This window comes from Pipistrellus hanaki, assembly GCF_964339955.1.
Source record: "Pipistrellus hanaki genome assembly, chromosome: 15".
NCBI classification, from domain to species: Eukaryota; Metazoa; Chordata; class Mammalia; order Chiroptera; family Vespertilionidae; genus Pipistrellus; species Pipistrellus hanaki.
This window is the reverse complement of record NC_140517.1, coordinates 32,231,013-32,251,614: the sequence shown is the minus strand read 5'-3', so window position 1 is coordinate 32,251,614 and position 20,602 is coordinate 32,231,013.

Here is a 20,602-nt window from a genome sequence, read left to right as displayed (position 1 = left end):
TAGACAAGATCTGGGTAATCCTTAATTCGAGTTAAGATCACATGAAACACTGTATGAATCCTATATTCTTTACTTAAAAGAGACTAGAGTGGTAAATGTGTGTTATACAAGGCAGAATACCATTGAAATAGAGAAAGAAACACATTCGGCAGCTTTGGAAAGCCTTACACTTCACTGAAATGTAGGAATACACTCTGTAACACAGTTGAGAGACAATGTTCCCGAGCTGCCTCTGTTCATAACAGTGTGTAGGAAGTTGTTTGATAAAGTGGGGAAAGCTTATACTTGGACCAGAAGGAAGAATATAGGAAACTACATGAAAACATGGATAATTCAGAGATAATGACTGTAAACAGATGAGAACTGGTTTAGAACAGCTCAAAGAGATTCTCCAAGTCAGTTCTTAGTGTAGAAAAGGTAGCTAAGATCCGGGAAATCCTTAATTCGAGTTAAGATCACATGAAACACTGTAGGAATCCTGTATTGTTTACTGAAAAGAGACTAGAGTGGTAAATGTGTGTTATACAAAGCAGAATACCATTGAAATAGTGAAAGAAACACGTTCAGCAGCTTTGGAAGGCCTTACACTTCACTGAAATGTAGTACTACACTCTATAACACAGTTGAGAGACAATGTTCCCTAGCTGCCTCAGTTCATAACAGTGTGTAGGAAGTTGTTTGATAAAGTGGGCAAAGATTATACTTGTACCAGAAGGCAGAATATAAGAAATTGTATGAAAACATGGATTATTCAGAGAAAATGACTGTAAACAGATGAGAACTCATTTAGAACAGCTGAAAGAGATTGCCCAAGTCAGTTCTTAGTGTAGAAAAGGTAGTTAAGATCCGGGAAATCCTTAATTCAAGTTAAGATCACATGAAACACTGTATGAATCCTGTATTCTTTACTTAAAAGAGACTAGAGTGGTAAATGTGTGTTATACAAGGCAGAATACCATTGAAATAGAGAAAGAAACACATTCGGCAGCTTTGGAAAGCCTTACACTTCACTGAAATGTAGTACTACACTCTGTAACACAGTTGAGAGACAATGTTCCCGAGCTGCCTCTGTTCATAACAGTGTGTAGGAAGTTGTTTGATAAAGTGGGCAAAGCTTATACTTGGACCAGAAGGAAGAATATAGGAAACTACATGAAAACATGGATAATTCAGAGAAAATGACTGTAAACAGATGAGAACTGGTTTAGAACAGCGCAAAGAGATTCTCCAAGTCAGTTCTTAGTGTAGAAAAGGTAGCTAAGATCCGGGAAATCCTTAATTCGAGTTAAGATCACATGAAACACTGTATGAATCCTGTATTGTTTACTTAAAAGAGACTAGAGTGGTAAATGTGTGTTATACAAGGCAGAATACCATTGAAATAGAGAAAGAAACACATTCGGCAGCTTTGGAAAGCCTTACACTTGACTGAAATGTAGTACTACACTCTGTAACACAGTTGAGAGACAATGTTCCCGAGCTGCCTCTGTTCATAACAGAGTGTAGGAAGTTGTTTGATAAAGTGGGCAAAGATTATACTTGTACCAGAAGGCAGAATATAGGAAACTACATGAAAACATGGATAATTCAGAGAAAATGACTGTAAACAGATGAGAACTGGTTTAGAACAGCTCAAAGAGATTCTCCAAGTCAGTTCATAGTGTAGCAAAGGTAGACAAGATCTGGGTAATCCTTAATTCGAGTTAAGATCACATGAAACACTGTATGAATCCTATATTCTTTACTTAAAAGAGACTAGAGTGGTAAATGTGTGTTATACAAGGCAGAATACCATTGAAATAGAGGAAGAAACACATTCGGCAGCTTTGGAAAGCCTTACACTTCACTGAAATGTAGGAATACACTCTGTAACACAGTTGAGAGACAATGTTCCCGAGCTGCCTCTGTTCATAACAGTGTGTAGGAAGTTGTTTGATAAAGTGGGGAAAGCTTATACTTGGACCAGAAGGAAGAATATAGGAAACTACATGAAAACATGGATAATTCAGAGATAATGACTGTAAACAGATGAGAACTGGTTTAGAACAGCTCAAAGAGATTCTCCAAGTCAGTTCTTAGTGTAGAAAAGGTAGCTAAGATCCGGGAAATCCTTAATTCGAGTTAAGATCACATGAAACACTGTATGAATCCTGTATTGTTTACTGAAAAGAGACTAGAGTGGTAAATGTGTGTTATACAAAGCAGAATACCATTGAAATAGTGAAAGAAACACGTTCAGCAGCTTTGGAAGGCCTTACACTTCACTGAAATGTAGTACTACACTCTATAACACAGTTGAGAGACAATGTTCCCGAGCTGCCTCAGTTCATAACAGTGTGTAGGAAGTTGTTTGATAAAGTGGGCAAAGATTATACTTGTACCAGAAGGCAGAATATAAGAAATTGTATGAAAACATGGATTATTCAGAGAAAATGACTGTAAACAGATGAGAACTCATTTAGAACAGCTGAAAGAGATTGCCCAAGTCAGTTCTTAGTGTAGAAAAGGTAGTTAAGATCCGGGAAATCCTTAATTCAAGTTAAGATCACATGAAACACTGTATGAATCCTGTATTCTTTACTTAAAAGAGACTAGAGTGGTAAATGTGTGTTATACAAGGCAGAATACCATTGAAATAGAGAAAGAAACACATTCGGCAGCTTTGGAAAGCCTTACACTTCACTGAAATGTAGTACTACACTCTGTAACACAGTTTAGAGACATTGTTCCCGAGCTGCCTCTGTTCATAACAGTGTGTAGGAAGTTGTTTGATAAAGTGGGGAAAGCTTATACTTGGACCAGAAGGAAGAATATAGGAAACTACATGAAAACATGGATAATTCAGAGAAAATGACTGTAAACAGATGAGAACTGGTTTAGAACAGCGCAAAGAGATTCTCCAAGTCAGTTCTTAGTGTAGAAAAGGTAGCTAAGATCCGGGAAATCCTTAATTCGAGTTAAGATCACATGAAACACTGTATGAATCCTGTATTGTTTACTTAAAAGAGACTAGAGTGGTAAATGTGTGTTATACAAGGCAGAATACCATTGAAATAGAGAAAGAAACACATTCGGCAGCTTTGGAAAGCCTTACACTTCACTGAAATGTAGTACTACACTCTGTAACACAGTTGAGAGACAATGTTCCCGAGCTGCCTCTGTTCATAACAGAGTGTAGGAAGTTGTTTGATAAAGTGGGCAAAGATTATACTTTTACCAGAAGGCAGAATATAGGAAACTACTTGAAAACATGGATAATTCAGAGAAAATGACTGTAAACAGATGAGAACTGGTTTAGAACAGCTCAAAGAGATTCTCCAAGTCAGTTCATAGTGTAGCAAAGGTAGAAAAGATCTGGGTAATCCTTAATTCGAGTTAAGATCACATGAAACACTGTATGAATCCTATACTCTTTACTTAAAAGAGACTAGAGTGGTAAATGTGTGTTATACAAGGCAGAATACCATTGAAATAGAGGAAGAAACACATTCGGCAGCTTTGGAAAGCCTTACACTTCACTGAAATGTAGGAATACACTCTGTAACACAGTTGAGAGACAATGTTCCTGAGCTGCCTCTGTTCATAACAGTGTGTAGGAAGTTGTTTGATAAAGTGGGGAAAGCTTATACTTGGACCAGAAGGAAGAATATAGGAAACTACATGAAAACATGGATAATTCAGAGATAATGACTGTAAACAGATGAGAACTGGTTTAGAACAGCTCAAAGAGATTCTCCAAGTCAGTTCTTAGTGTAGAAAAGGTAGCTAAGATCCGGGAAATCCTTAATTCGAGTTAAGATCACATGAAACACTGTATGAATCCTGTATTGTTTACTTAAAAGAGACTAGAGTGGTAAATGTGTGTTATACAAAGCAGAATACCATTGAAATAGTGAAAGAAACACGTTCAGCAGCTTTGGAAGGCCTTACACTTCACTGAAATGTAGTACTACACTCTATAACACAGTTGAGAGACAATGTTCCCCAGCTGCCTCAGTTCATAACAGTGTGTAGGAAGTTGTTTGATAAAGTGGGCAAAGATTATACTTGTACCAGAAGGCAGAATATAAGAAATTGTATGAAAACATGGATAATTCAGAGAAAATAACTGTAAACAGATGAGAACTCGTTTAGAACAGCTGAAAGAGATTACCCAAGTCAGTTCTTAGTGTAGAAAAGGTAGTTAAGATCCGGGAAATCCTTAATTCAAGTTAAGATCACATGAAACACTGTATGAATCCTGTATTGTTTACTTAAAAGAGACTAGAGTGGTAAATGTGTGTTATACAAGGCAGAATACCATTGAAATAGAGAAAGAAACACATTCGGCAGCTTTGGAAAGCCTTACACTTCACTGAAATGTAGTACTACACTCTGTAACACAGTTGAGAGATAATGTTCCCGAGCTGCCTCTGTTCATAACAGTGTGTAGGAAGTTGTTTGATAAAGTGGGGAAAGCTTATACTTGGACCAGAAGGAAGAATATAGGAAACTACATGAAAACATGGATAATTCAGAGAAAATGACTGTAAACAGATGAGAACTGGTTTAGAACAGCTCAAAGAGCTTCTCCAAGTCAGTACTTAGTGTAGAAAAGGTAGCTAAGATCCGGGAAATCCTTAATTCGAGTTTAGATCACATGAAACACTGTATGAATCCTCTATTGTATACTTAAAAGAGACTAGAGTGGTAAATGTGTGTTAAACAAGGAAGAATACCATTGAAATAGTGAAAGAAACACGTTCAGCAGCTTTGGAAGGCCTTACACTTCACTGAAATGTAGTACTACACTCTATAACACAGTTGAGAGACAATGTTCCCGAGCTGCCTCAGTTCATAACAGTGTGTAGGAAGTTGTTTGATAAAGTGGGCAAAGATTATACTTGTACCAGAAGGCAGAATATAAGAAACTGTAAGAAAACATGGATAATTCAGAGAAAATGACTGTAAACAGATGAGAACTCGTTTAGAACAGCTGAAAGAGATTGCCCAAGTCAGTTCTTAGTGTAGAAAAGGTAGTTAAGATCCGGGAAATCCTTAATTCGAGTTAAGATCACATGAAACACGGTATGAATCCTGTATTGTTTACTTAAAAGAGACTAGAGTGGTAAATGTGTGTTATACAAGGCAGAATACCATTGAAATAGAGAAAGAAACACATTCGGCAGCTTTGGAAAGCCTTACACTTCACTGAAATGTAGTACTACACTCTGTAACACAGTTGAGAGACAATGTTCCCGAGCTGCCTCTGTTCATAACAGAGTGTAGGAAGTTGTTTGATAAAGTGGGCAAAGATTATACTTGTACCAGAAGGCAGAATATAGGAAACTACATGAAAACATGGATAATTCAGAGAAAATGACTGTAAACAGATGAGAACTGGTTTAGAACAGCTCAAAGAGATTCTCCAAGTCAGTTCATAGTGTAGCAAAGGTAGACAAGATCTGGGTAATCCTTAATTCGAGTTAAGATCACATGAAACACTGTATGAATCCTATATTCTTTACTTAAAAGAGACTAGAGTGGTAAATGTGTGTTATACAAGGCAGAATACCATTGAAATAGAGGAAGAAACACATTCGGCAGCTTTGGAAAGCCTTACACTTCACTGAAATGTAGGAATACACTCTGTAACACAGTTGAGAGACAATGTTCCCGAGCTGCCTCTGTTCATAACAGTGTGTAGGAAGTTGTTTGATAAAGTGGGGAAAGCTTATACTTGGACCAGAAGGAAGAATATAGGAAACTACATGAAAACATGGATAATTCAGAGATAATGACTGTAAACAGATGAGAACTGGTTTAGAACAGCTCAAAGAGATTCTCCAAGTCAGTTCTTAGTGTAGAAAAGGTAGCTAAGATCCGGGAAATCCTTAATTCGAGTTAAGATCACATGAAACACTGTATGAATCCTGTATTGTTTACTGAAAAGAGACTAGAGTGGTAAATGTGTGTTATACAAAGCAGAATACCATTGAAATAGTGAAAGAAACACGTTCAGCAGCTTTGGAAGGCCTTACACTTCACTGAAATGTAGTACTACACTCTATAACACAGTTGAGAGACAATGTTCCCTAGCTGCCTCAGTTCATAACAGTGTGTAGGAAGTTGTTTGATAAAGTGGGCAAAGATTATACTTGTACCAGAAGGCAGAATATAAGAAATTGTATGAAAACATGGATTATTCAGAGAAAATGACTGTAAACAGATGAGAACTCATTTAGAACAGCTGAAAGAGATTGCCCAAGTCAGTTCTTAGTGTAGAAAAGGTAGTTAAGATCCGGGAAATCCTTAATTCAAGTTAAGATCACATGAAACACTGTATGAATCCTGTATTCTTTACTTAAAAGAGACTAGAGTGGTAAATGTGTGTTATACAAGGCAGAATACCATTGAAATAGAGAAAGAAACACATTCGGCAGCTTTGGAAAGCCTTACACTTCACTGAAATGTAGTACTACACTCTGTAACACAGTTGAGAGACAATGTTCCCGAGCTGCCTCTGTTCATAACAGTGTGTAGGAAGTTGTTTGATAAAGTGGGGAAAGCTTATACTTGGACCAGAAGGAAGAATATAGGAAACTACATGAAAACATGGATAATTCAGAGAAAATGACTGTAAACAGATGAGAACTGGTTTAGAACAGCGCAAAGAGATTCTCCAAGTCAGTTCTTAGTGTAGAAAAGGTAGCTAAGATCCGGGAAATCCTTAATTCGAGTTAAGATCACATGAAACACTGTATGAATCCTGTATTGTTTACTTAAAAGAGACTAGAGTGGTAAATGTGTGTTATACAAGGCAGAATACCATTGAAATAGAGAAAGAAACACATTCGGCAGCTTTGGAAAGCCTTACACTTGACTGAAATGTAGTACTACACTCTGTAACACAGTTGAGAGACAATGTTCCCGAGCTGCCTCTGTTCATAACAGAGTGTAGGAAGTTGTTTGATAAAGTGGGCAAAGATTATACTTGTACCAGAAGGCAGAATATAGGAAACTACATGAAAACATGGATAATTCAGAGAAAATGACTGTAAACAGATGAGAACTGGTTTAGAACAGCTCAAAGAGATTCTCCAAGTCAGTTCATAGTGTAGCAAAGGTAGACAAGATCTGTGTAATCCTTAATTCGAGTTAAGATCACATGAAACACTGTATGAATCCTATATTCTTTACTTAAAAGAGACTAGAGTGGTAAATGTGTGTTATACAAGGCAGAATACCATTGAAATAGAGGAAGAAACACATTCGGCAGCTTTGGAAAGCCTTACACTTCACTGAAATGTAGGAATACACTCTGTAACACAGTTGAGAGACAATGTTCCCGAGCTGCCTCTGTTCATAACAGTGTGTAGGAAGTTGTTTGATAAAGTGGGGAAAGCTTATACTTGGACCAGAAGGAAGAATATAGGAAACTACATGAAAACATGGATAATTCAGAGAAAATGACTGTAAACAGATGAGAACTGGTTTAGAACAGCGCAAAAAGATTCTCCAAGTCAGTTCTTAGTGTAGAAAAGGTAGCTAAGATACGGGAAATCCTTAATTCGAGTTAAGATCACATGAAACACTGTATGAATCCTGTATTCTTTACTTAAAAGAGACTAGAGTGGTAAATGTGTGTTATACAAGGCAGAATACCATTAAAATAGAGAAAGAAACACATTCGGCAGCTTTGGAAAGCCTTACACTTCACTGAAACGTAGTACTACACTCTATAACACAGTTGAGAGACAATGTTCCCGAGCTGCCTCTGTTCAAAACAGTGTGTAGGAAGTTGTTTGATAAAGTGGGCAAAGCTTATACTTGGACCAGAAGGAAGAATATAGGAAACTACATGAAAACATGGATGATTCATAGAAAATGACTTTAAACAGATGAGAACTGGTTTAGAACAGCTCAAAGAGATTCTCCAAGTCAGTTCTTAGTGTAGAAAAGGTAGCTAAGATCCGGGAAATCCTTAATTCGAGTTAAGATCACATGAAACACTGCATGAATCCTCTATTGTTTACTTAAAAGAGACTAGAGTGGTAAATGTGTGTTAAACAAGGAAGAATACCATTGAAATAGTGAAAGAAACACGTTCAGCAGCTTTGGAAGGCCTTACACTTTACTGAAATGTAGTACTACACTCTATAACACAGTTGAGAGACAATGTTCCCGAGCTGCCTCAGTTCATAACAGTGTGTAGGAAGTTGTTTGATAAAGTGGGTAAAGATTATACTTGTACCAGAAGGCAGAATATAAGAAACTGTAAGAAAACATGGATAATTCAGAGAAAATGACTGTAAACAGATGAGAACTCGTTTAGAACAGCTGAAAGAGATTGCCCAAGTCAGTTCTTAGTGTAGAAAAGGTAGTTAAGATCCGGGAAATCCTTAATTCAAGTTAAGATCACATGAAACACTGTATGAATCCTGTATTCTTTACTTAAAAGAGACTAGAGTGGTAAATGTGTGTTATACAAGGCAGAATACCATTGAAATAGAGAAAGAAACACATTCGGCAGCTTTGGAAAGCCTTACACTTCACTGAAATGTAGTACTATACTCTGTAACACAGTTGAGAGACAATGTTCCCGAGCTGCCTCTGTTCATAACAGTGTGTAGGAAGTTGTTTGATAAAGTGGGGAAAGCTTATACTTGGACCAGAAGGAAGAATATAGGAAACTACATGAAAACATGGATAATTCAGAGAAAATGACTGTAAACAGATGAGAACTGGTTTAGAACAGCGCAAAGAGATTCTCCAAGTCAGTTCTTAGTGTAGAAAAGGTAGCTAAGATCCGGGAAATCCTTAATTCGAGTTAAGATCACATGAAACACTGTATGAATCCTGTATTGTTTACTTAAAAGAGACTAGAGTGGTAAATGTGTGTTATACAAGGCAGAATACCATTGAAATAGAGAAAGAAACACATTCGGCAGCTTTGGAAAGCCTTACACTTGACTGAAATGTAGTACTACACTCTGTAACACAGTTGAGAGACAATGTTCCCGAGCTGCCTCTGTTCATAACAGTGTGTAGGAAGTTGTTTGATAAAGTGGGGAAAGCTTATACTTGGACCAGAAGGAAGAATATAGGAAACTACATGAAAACATGGATAATTCAGAGATAATGACTGTAAACAGATGAGAACTGGTTTAGAACAGCTCAAAGAGATTCTCCAAGTCAGTTCTTAGTGTAGAAAAGGTAGCTAAGATCCGGGAAATCCTTAATTCGAGTTAAGATCACATGAAACACTGTATGAATCCTGTATTGTTTACTGAAAAGAGACTAGAGTGGTAAATGTGTGTTATACAAAGCAGAATACCATTGAAATAGTGAAAGAAACACGTTCAGCAGCTTTGGAAGGCCTTACACTTCACTGAAATGTAGTACTACACTCTATAACACAGTTGAGAGACAATGTTCCCGAGCTGCCTCAGTTCATAACAGTGTGTAGGAAGTTGTTTGATAAAGTGGGCAAAGATTATACTTGTACCAGAAGGCAGAATATAAGAAATTGTATGAAAACATGGATTATTCAGAGAAAATGACTGTAAACAGATGAGAACTCATTTAGAACAGCTGAAAGAGATTGCCCAAGTCAGTTCTTAGTGTAGAAAAGGTAGTTAAGATCCGGGAAATCCTTAATTCAAGTTAAGATCACATGAAACACTGTATGAATCCTGTATTCTTTACTTAAAAGAGACTAGAGTGGTAAATGTGTGTTATACAAGGCAGAATACCATTGAAATAGAGAAAGAAACACATTCGGCAGCTTTGGAAAGCCTTACACTTCACTGAAATGTAGTACTACACTCTGTAACACAGTTGAGAGACATTGTTCCCGAGCTGCCTCTGTTCATAACAGTGTGTAGGAAGTTGTTTGATAAAGTGGGGAAAGCTTATACTTGGACCAGAAGGAAGAATATAGGAAACTACATGAAAACATGGATAATTCAGAGAAAATGACTGTAAACAGATGAGAACTGGTTTAGAACAGCGCAAAGAGATTCTCCAAGTCAGTTCTTAGTGTAGAAAAGGTAGCTAAGATCCGGGAAATCCTTAATTCGAGTTAAGATCACATGAAACACTGTATGAATCCTGTATTGTTTACTTAAAAGAGACTAGAGTGGTAAATGTGTGTTATACAAGGCAGAATACCATTGAAATAGAGAAAGAAACACATTCGGCAGCTTTGGAAAGCCTTACACTTCACTGAAATGTAGTACTACACTCTGTAACACAGTTGAGAGACAATGTTCCCGAGCTGCCTCTGTTCATAACAGAGTGTAGGAAGTTGTTTGATAAAGTGGGCAAAGATTATACTTGTACCAGAAAGCAGAATATAGGAAACTACATGAAAACATGGATAATTCAGAGAAAATGACTGTAAACAGATGAGAACTGGTTTAGAACAGCTCAAAGAGATTCTCCAAGTCAGTTCATAGTGTAGCAAAGGTAGACAAGATCTGGGTAATCCTTAATTCGAGTTAAGATCACATGAAACACTGTATGAATCCTATATTCTTTACTTAAAAGAGACTAGAGTGGTAAATGTGTGTTATACAAGGCAGAATACCATTGAAATAGAGGAAGAAACACATCCGGCAGCTTTGGAAAGCCTTACACTTCACTGAAATGTAGGAATACACTCTGTAACACAGTTGAGAGACAATGTTCCCGAGCTGCCTCTGTTCATAACAGTGTGTAGGAAGTTGTTTGATAAAGTGGGGAAAGCTTATACTTGGACCAGAAGGAAGAATATAGGAAACTACATGAAAACATGGATAATTCAGAGATAATGACTGTAAACAGATGAGAACTGGTTTAGAACAGCTCAAAGAGATTCTCCAAGTCAGTTCTTAGTGTAGAAAAGGTAGCTAAGATCCGGGAAATCCTTAATTCGAGTTAAGATCACATGAAACACTGTATGAATCCTGTATTGTTTACTTAAAAGAGACTAGAGTGGTAAATGTGTGTTATACAAAGCAGAATACCATTGAAATAGTGAAAGAAACACGTTCAGCAGCTTTGAAAGGCCTTACACTTCACTGAAATGTAGTACTACACTCTATAACACAGTTGAGAGACAATGTTCCCGAGCTGCCTCTGTTCATAACAGTGTGTAGGAAGTTGTTTGATAAAGTGGGCAAAGCTTATACTTGGACCAGAAGGAAAAATATAGGAAACTACATGAAAACATGGATGATTCAGAGAAAATGACTTTAAACAGATGAGAACTGGTTTAGAACAGCTCAAAGAGATTCTCCAAGTCAGTTCTTACTGTAGAAAAGGTAGCTAAGATCCGAGAAATCCTTAATTCGAGTTAAGATCACATGAAACACTGTATGAATCCTGTATTCTTTACTTAAAAGAGACTAGAGTGGTAAATGTGTGTTATACAAGGCAGAATACCATTGAAATAGAGAAAGAAACACATTCGGCAGCTTTGGAAAGCCTTACACTTCACTGAAATGTAGTACTACACTCTGTAACACAGTTGAGAGACAATGTTCCCGAGCTGCCTCTGTTCATAACAGTGTGTAGGAAGTTGTGTGATAAAGTGGGCAAAGCTTATACTTGGACCAGAAGGAAGAATATAGGAAACTACATGAAAACATGGATAATTCAGAGAAAATGACTGTAAACAGATGAGAACTTGTTTAGAACAGCTCAAAGAGATTCTCCAAGTCAGTTCATAGTGTAGCAAAGGTAGACAAGATCTGGGTAATCCTTAATTCGAGTTAAGATCACATGAAACACTGTATGAATCCTATATTCTTTACTTAAAAGAGACTAGAGTCGTAAATGTGTGTTATACAAGGCAGAATACCATTGAAATAGAGAAAGAACCAAATTCGGCAGCTTTGGAAAGCCTTACACTTCACTGAAATGTAGTACTACACTCTGTAACACAGTTGAGAGACAATGTTCCCGAGCTGCCTCTGTTCATAACAGTGTGTAGGAAGTTGTTTGATAAAGTGGGGAAAGCTTATACTTGGACCAGAAGGAAGAATATAGGAAACTACATGAAAACATGGATAATTCAGAGAAAATGACTGTAAACCGATGAGAACTGGTTTAGAACAGCTCAAAGAGATTCTCCAAGTCAGTTCATAGTGTAGCAAAGGTAGACAAGATCTGGGTAATCCTTAATTCGAGTTAAGATCACATGAAACACTGTATGAATCCTATATTCTTTACTTAAAAGAGACTAGAGTGGTAAATGTGTGTTATACAAGGCAGAATACCATTGAAATAGAGAAAGAAACACATTCGGCAGCTTTGGAAAGCCTTACACTTCACTGAAATGTAGGAATACACTCTGTAACACAGTTGAGAGACAATGTTCCCGAGCTGCCTCTGTTCATAACAGTGTGTAGGAAGTTGTTTGATAAAGTGGGGAAAGCTTATACTTGGACCAGAAGGAAGAATATAGGAAACTACATGAAAACATGGATAATTCAGAGATAATGACTGTAAACAGATGAGAACTGGTTTAGAACAGCTCAAAGAGATTCTCCAAGTCAGTTCTTAGTGTAGAAAAGGTAGCTAAGATCCGGGAAATCCTTAATTCGAGTTAAGATCACATGAAACACTGTATGAATCCTCTATTGTTTACTTAAAAGAGACTAGTTTGGTAAATGTGTGTTAAACAAGGAAGAATACCATTGAAATAGTGAAAGAAACACGTTCAGCAGCTTTGGAAGGCCTTACACTTCACTGAAATGTAGTACTACACTCTATAACACAGTTGAGAGACAATGTTCCCGAGCTGCCTCTGTTCATAACAGTGTGTAGGAAGTTGTTTGATAAAGTGGGCAAAGATTATACTTGTACCAGAAGGCAGAATATAAGAAACTGTAAGAAAACATGGATAATTCAGAGAAAATGACTGTAAACAGATGAGAACTCGTTTAAAACAGCTGAAAGAGATTGCCCAAGTCAGTTCTTAGTGTAGAAAAGGTAGTTAAGATCCGGGAAATCCTTAATTCAAGTTAAGATCACATGAAACACTGTATGAATCCTGTATTGTTTACTTAAAAGAGACTAGAGTGGTAAATGTGTGTTATACAAGGCAGAATACCATTGAAATAGAGAAAGAAACACATTCGGCAGCTTTGGAAAGCCTTACACTTCACTGAAATGTAGTACTACACTCTGTAACACAGTTGAGAGACAATGTTCCCGAGCTGCCTCTGTTCATAACAGTGTGTAGGAAGTTGTTTGATAAAGTGGGGAAAGCTTATACTTGGACCAGAAGGAAGAATATAGGAAACTACATGAAAACATGGATAATTCAGAGAAAATGACTGTAAACAGATGAGAACTGGTTTAGAACAGCTCAAAGAGATTCTCCAAGTCAGTTCATAGTGTAGCAAAGGTAGATAAGATCTGGGTAATCCTTAATTCGAGTTAAGATCACATGAAACACTGTATGAATCCTGAATTCTTTACTTAAAAGAGACTAGAGTGGTAAATGTGTGTTATAGAAGGCAGAATACCATTGAAATACAGAAAGAAACACATTCGGCAGCTTTGGAAAGCCTTACACTTCACTGAAATGTAGTACGACACTCTGTAACACAGTTGAGAGACAATGTTCCCGAGCTGCCTCTGTTTATACCAGTGTGTAGGAAGTTGTTTGATAAAGTGGGGAAAGCTTATACTTGGACCAGAAGGAACAATATAGGATACTACATGAAAACATGGATAATTCAGAGAAAATGACTGTAAACAGATGAGAACTGGTTTAGAACAGCGCAAAGAGGTTCTCCAAGTCAGTTCTTAGTGTAGAAAAGGTAACTAAGATCCGGGAAATCCTTAATTCGAGTTAAGATCACATGAAACACTGTATGAATCCTGTATTCTTTACTTAAAAGAGACTAGAGTGGTAAATGTGTGTTATACAATGCAGAATACCATTGAAATAGAGAAAGAAACACATTCGGCAGCTTTGGAAAGCCTTACACTTCACTGAAATGTAGTACTACACTCTGTAACACAGTTGAGAGACAATGTTCCCGAGCTGCCTCTGTTCATAACAGTGTGTAGGAAGTTGTTTGATAAAGTGGGGAAAGCTTATACTTGGACCAGAAGGAAGAATATAGGAAACTACATGAAAACATGGATAATTCAGAGAAAATGACTGTAAACAGATGAGAACTGGTTTAGAACAGCGCAAAGAGATTCTCCAAGTCAGTTCTTAGTGTAGAAAAGGTAGCTAAGATCCGGGAAATCCTTAATTCGAGTTAAGATCACATGAAACACTGTATGAATCCTGTATTGTTTACTTAAAAGAGACTAGAGTGGTAAATGTGTGTTATACAAGGCAGAATACCATTGAAATAGAGAAAGAAACACATTCGGCAGCTTTGGAAAGCCTTACACTTGACTGAAATGTAGTACTACACTCTGTAACACAGTTGAGAGACAATGTTCCCGAGCTGCCTCTGTTCATAACAGTGTGTAGGAAGTTGTTTGATAAAGTGGGGAAAGCTTATACTTGGACCAGAAGGAAGAATATAGGAAACTACATGAAAACATGGATAATTCAGAGATAATGACTGTAAACAGATGAGAACTGGTTTAGAACAGCTCAAAGAGATTCTCCAAGTCAGTTCTTAGTGTAGAAAAGGTAGCTAAGATCCGGGAAATCCTTAATTCGAGTTAAGATCACATGAAACACTGTATGAATCCTGTATTGTTTACTGAAAAGAGACTAGAGTGGTAAATGTGTGTTATACAAAGCAGAATACCATTGAAATAGTGAAAGAAACACGTTCAGCAGCTTTGGAAGGCCTTACACTTCACTGAAATGTAGTACTACACTCTATAACACAGTTGAGAGACAATGTTCCCGAGCTGCCTCAGTTCATAACAGTGTGTAGGAAGTTGTTTGATAAAGTGGGCAAAGATTATACTTGTACCAGAAGGCAGAATATAAGAAATTGTATGAAAACATGGATTATTCAGAGAAAATGACTGTAAACAGATGAGAACTCATTTAGAACAGCTGAAAGAGATTGCCCAAGTCAGTTCTTAGTGTAGAAAAGGTAGTTAAGATCCGGGAAATCCTTAATTCAAGTTAAGATCACATGAAACACTGTATGAATCCTGTATTCTTTACTTAAAAGAGACTAGAGTGGTAAATGTGTGTTATACAAGGCAGAATACCATTGAAATAGAGAAAGAAACACATTCGGCAGCTTTGGAAAGCCTTACACTTCACTGAAATGTAGTACTACACTCTGTAACACAGTTGAGAGACATTGTTCCCGAGCTGCCTCTGTTCATAACAGTGTGTAGGAAGTTGTTTGATAAAGTGGGGAAAGCTTATACTTGGACCAGAAGGAAGAATATAGGAAACTACATGAAAACATGGATAATTCAGAGAAAATGACTGTAAACAGATGAGAACTGGTTTAGAACAGCGCAAAGAGATTCTCCAAGTCAGTTCTTAGTGTAGAAAAGGTAGCTAAGATCCGGGAAATCCTTAATTCGAGTTAAGATCACATGAAACACTGTATGAATCCTGTATTGTTTACTTAAAAGAGACTAGAGTGGTAAATGTGTGTTATACAAGGCAGAATACCATTGAAATAGAGAAAGAAACACATTCGGCAGCTTTGGAAAGCCTTACACTTCACTGAAATGTAGTACTACACTCTGTAACACAGTTGAGAGACAATGTTCCCGAGCTGCCTCTGTTCATAACAGAGTGTAGGAAGTTGTTTGATAAAGTGGGCAAAGATTATACTTGTACCAGAAAGCAGAATATAGGAAACTACATGAAAACATGGATAATTCAGAGAAAATGACTGTAAACAGATGAGAACTGGTTTAGAACAGCTCAAAGAGATTCTCCAAGTCAGTTCATAGTGTAGCAAAGGTAGACAAGATCTGGGTAATCCTTAATTCGAGTTAAGATCACATGAAACACTGTATGAATCCTATATTCTTTACTTAAAAGAGACTAGAGTGGTAAATGTGTGTTATACAAGGCAGAATACCATTGAAATAGAGGAAGAAACACATCCGGCAGCTTTGGAAAGCCTTACACTTCACTGAAATGTAGGAATACACTCTGTAACACAGTTGAGAGACAATGTTCCCGAGCTGCCTCTGTTCATAACAGTGTGTAGGAAGTTGTTTGATAAAGTGGGGAAAGCTTATACTTGGACCAGAAGGAAGAATATAGGAAACTACATGAAAACATGGATAATTCAGAGATAATGACTGTAAACAGATGAGAACTGGTTTAGAACAGCTCAAAGAGATTCTCCAAGTCAGTTCTTAGTGTAGAAAAGGTAGCTAAGATCCGGGAAATCCTTAATTCGAGTTAAGATCACATGAAACACTGTATGAATCCTGTATTGTTTACTTAAAAGAGACTAGAGTGGTAAATGTGTGTTATACAAAGCAGAATACCATTGAAATAGTGAAAGAAACACGTTCAGCAGCTTTGAAAGGCCTTACACTTCACTGAAATGTAGTACTACACTCTATAACACAGTTGAGAGACAATGTTCCCGAGCTGCCTCTGTTCATAACAGTGTGTAGGAAGTTGTTTGATAAAGTGGGCAAAGCTTATACTTGGACCAGAAGGAAAAATATAGGAAACTACATGAAAACATGGATGATTCAGAGAAAATGACTTTAAACAGATGAGAACTGGTTTAGAACAGCTCAAAGAGATTCTCCAAGTCAGTTCTTACTGTAGAAAAGGTAGCTAAGATCCGAGAAATCCTTAATTCGAGTTAAGATCACATGAAACACTGTATGAATCCTGTATTCTTTACTTAAAAGAGACTAGAGTGGTAAATGTGTGTTATACAAGGCAGAATACCATTGAAATAGAGAAAGAAACACATTCGGCAGCTTTGGAAAGCCTTACACTTCACTGAAATGTAGTACTACACTCTGTAACACAGTTGAGAGACAATGTTCCCGAGCTGCCTCTGTTCATAACAGTGTGTAGGAAGTTGTGTGATAAAGTGGGCAAAGCTTATACTTGGACCAGAAGGAAGAATATAGGAAACTACATGAAAACATGGATAATTCAGAGAAAATGACTGTAAACAGATGAGAACTTGTTTAGAACAGCTCAAAGAGATTCTCCAAGTCAGTTCATAGTGTAGCAAAGGTAGACAAGATCTGGGTAATCCTTAATTCGAGTTAAGATCACATGAAACACTGTATGAATCCTATATTCTTTACTTAAAAGAGACTAGAGTCGTAAATGTGTGTTATACAAGGCAGAATACCATTGAAATAGAGAAAGAACCAAATTCGGCAGCTTTGGAAAGCCTTACACTTCACTGAAATGTAGTACTACACTCTGTAACACAGTTGAGAGACAATGTTCCCGAGCTGCCTCTGTTCATAACAGTGTGTAGGAAGTTGTTTGATAAAGTGGGGAAAGCTTATACTTGGACCAGAAGGAAGAATATAGGAAACTACATGAAAACATGGATAATTCAGAGAAAATGACTGTAAACCGATGAGAACTGGTTTAGAACAGCTCAAAGAGATTCTCCAAGTCAGTTCATAGTGTAGCAAAGGTAGACAAGATCTGGGTAATCCTTAATTCGAGTTAAGATCACATGAAACACTGTATGAATCCTATATTCTTTACTTAAAAGAGACTAGAGTGGTAAATGTGTGTTATACAAGGCAGAATACCATTGAAATAGAGAAAGAAACACATTCGGCAGCTTTGGAAAGCCTTACACTTCACTGAAATGTAGGAATACACTCTGTAACACAGTTGAGAGACAATGTTCCCGAGCTGCCTCTGTTCATAACAGTGTGTAGGAAGTTGTTTGATAAAGTGGGGAAAGCTTATACTTGGACCAGAAGGAAGAATATAGGAAACTACATGAAAACATGGATAATTCAGAGATAATGACTGTAAACAGATGAGAACTGGTTTAGAACAGCTCAAAGAGATTCTCCAAGTCAGTTCTTAGTGTAGAAAAGGTAGCTAAGATCCGGGAAATCCTTAATTCGAGTTAAGATCACATGAAACACTGTATGAATCCTCTATTGTTTACTTAAAAGAGACTAGTTTGGTAAATGTGTGTTAAACAAGGAAGAATACCATTGAAATAGTGAAAGAAACACGTTCAGCAGCTTTGGAAGGCCTTACACTTCACTGAAATGTAGTACTACACTCTATAACACAGTTGAGAGACAATGTTCCCGAGCTGCCTCTGTTCATAACAGTGTGTAGGAAGTTGTTTGATAAAGTGGGCAAAGATTATACTTGTACCAGAAGGCAGAATATAAGAAACTGTAAGAAAACATGGATAATTCAGAGAAAATGACTGTAAACAGATGAGAACTCGTTTAAAACAGCTGAAAGAGATTGCCCAAGTCAGTTCTTAGTGTAGAAAAGGTAGTTAAGATCCGGGAAATCCTTAATTCAAGTTAAGATCACATGAAACACTGTATGAATCCTGTATTGTTTACTTAAAAGAGACTAGAGTGGTAAATGTGTGTTATACAAGGCAGAATACCATTGAAATAGAGAAAGAAACACATTCGGCAGCTTTGGAAAGCCTTACACTTCACTGAAATGTAGTACTACACTCTGTAACACAGTTGAGAGACAATGTTCCCGAGCTGCCTCTGTTCATAACAGTGTGTAGGAAGTTGTTTGATAAAGTGGGGAAAGCTTATACTTGGACCAGAAGGAAGAATATAGGAAACTACATGAAAACATGGATAATTCAGAGAAAATGACTGTAAACAGATGAGAACTGGTTTAGAACAGCTCAAAGAGATTCTCCAAGTCAGTTCATAGTGTAGCAAAGGTAGATAAGATCTGGGTAATCCTTAATTCGAGTTAAGATCACATGAAACACTGTATGAATCCTGAATTCTTTACTTAAAAGAGACTAGAGTGGTAAATGTGTGTTATAGAAGGCAGAATACCATTGAAATACAGAAAGAAACACATTCGGCAGCTTTGGAAAGCCTTACACTTCACTGAAATGTAGTACGACACTCTGTAACACAGTTGAGAGACAATGTTCCCGAGCTGCCTCTGTTTATACCAGTGTGTAGGAAGTTGTTTGATAAAGTGGGGAAAGCTTATACTTGGACCAGAAGGAACAATATAGGATACTACATGAAAACATGGATAATTCAGAGAAAATGACTGTAAACAGATGAGAACTGGTTTAGAACAGCGCAAAGAGGTTCTCCAAGTCAGTTCTTAGTGTAGAAAAGGTAACTAAGATCCGGGAAATCCTTAATTCGAGTTAAGATCACATGAAACACTGTATGAATCCTGTATTCTTTACTTAAAAGAGACTAGAGTGGTAAATGTGTGTTATACAATGCAGAATACCATTGAAATAGAGAAAGAAACACATTCGGCAGCTTTGGAAAGCCTTACACTTCACTGAAATGTAGTACTACACTCTGTAACACAGTTGAGAGACAATGTTCCCGAGCTGCCTCTGTTCATAACAGTGTGTAGGAAGTTGTGTGATAAAGTGGGCAAAGCTTATACTTGGACCAGAAGGAAGAATATAGGAAACTACATGAAAACATGGATAATTCAGAGAAAATGACTGTAAACAGATGAGAACTTGTTTAGAACAGCTCAAAGAGATTCTCCAAGTCAGTTCATAGTGTAGCAAAGGTAGACAAGATCTGGGTAATCCTTAATTCGAGTTAAGATCACATGAAACACTGTATGAATCCTATATTCTTTACTTAAAAGAGACTAGAGTGGTAAATGTGTGTTATACAAGGCAGAATACCATTGAAATAGAGAAAGAAACACATTCGGCAGCTTTGGAAAGCCTTACACTTCACTGAAATGTAGTACTACACTCTGTAACACAGTTGAGAGACAATGTTCCCGAGCTGCCTCTGTTCATAACAGTGTGTAGGAAGTTGTTTGATAAAGTGGGGAAAGCTTATACTTGGACCAGAAGGAAGAATATAGGAAACTACATGAAAACATGGATAATTCAGAGAAAATGACTGTAAACAGATGAGAACTGGTTTAGAACAGCTCAAAGAGATTCTCCAAGTCAGTTCATAGTGTAGCAAAGGTAGACAAGTTCTGGGTAATCCTTAATTCGAGTTAAGATCACATGAAACACTGTATGAATCCTATATTCTTTACTTAAAAGAGACTAGAGTCGTAAATGTGTGTTATACAAGGCAGAATACCATTGAAATAGAGGAAGAAACACATTCGGCAGCTTTGGAAAGCCTTACACTTCACTGAAATGTAGGAATACACTCTGTAACACAGTTGAGAGACAATGTTCCCGAGCTGCCTCTGTTCATAACAGTGTGTAGGAAGTTGTTTGATAAAGTGGGGAAAGCTTATACTTGGACCAGAAGGAAGAATATAGGAAACTACATGAAAACATGGATAATTCAGAGATAATGACTGTAAACAGATGAGAACTGGTTTAGAACAGCTCAAAGAGATTCTCCAAGTCAGTTCTTAGTGTAGAAAAGGTAGCTAAGATCCGGGAAATCCTTAATTCGAGTTAAGATCACATGAAACACTGTATGAATCCTCTATTGTTTACTTAAAAGAGACTAGAGTGGTAAATGTGTGTTAAACAAGGAAGAATAC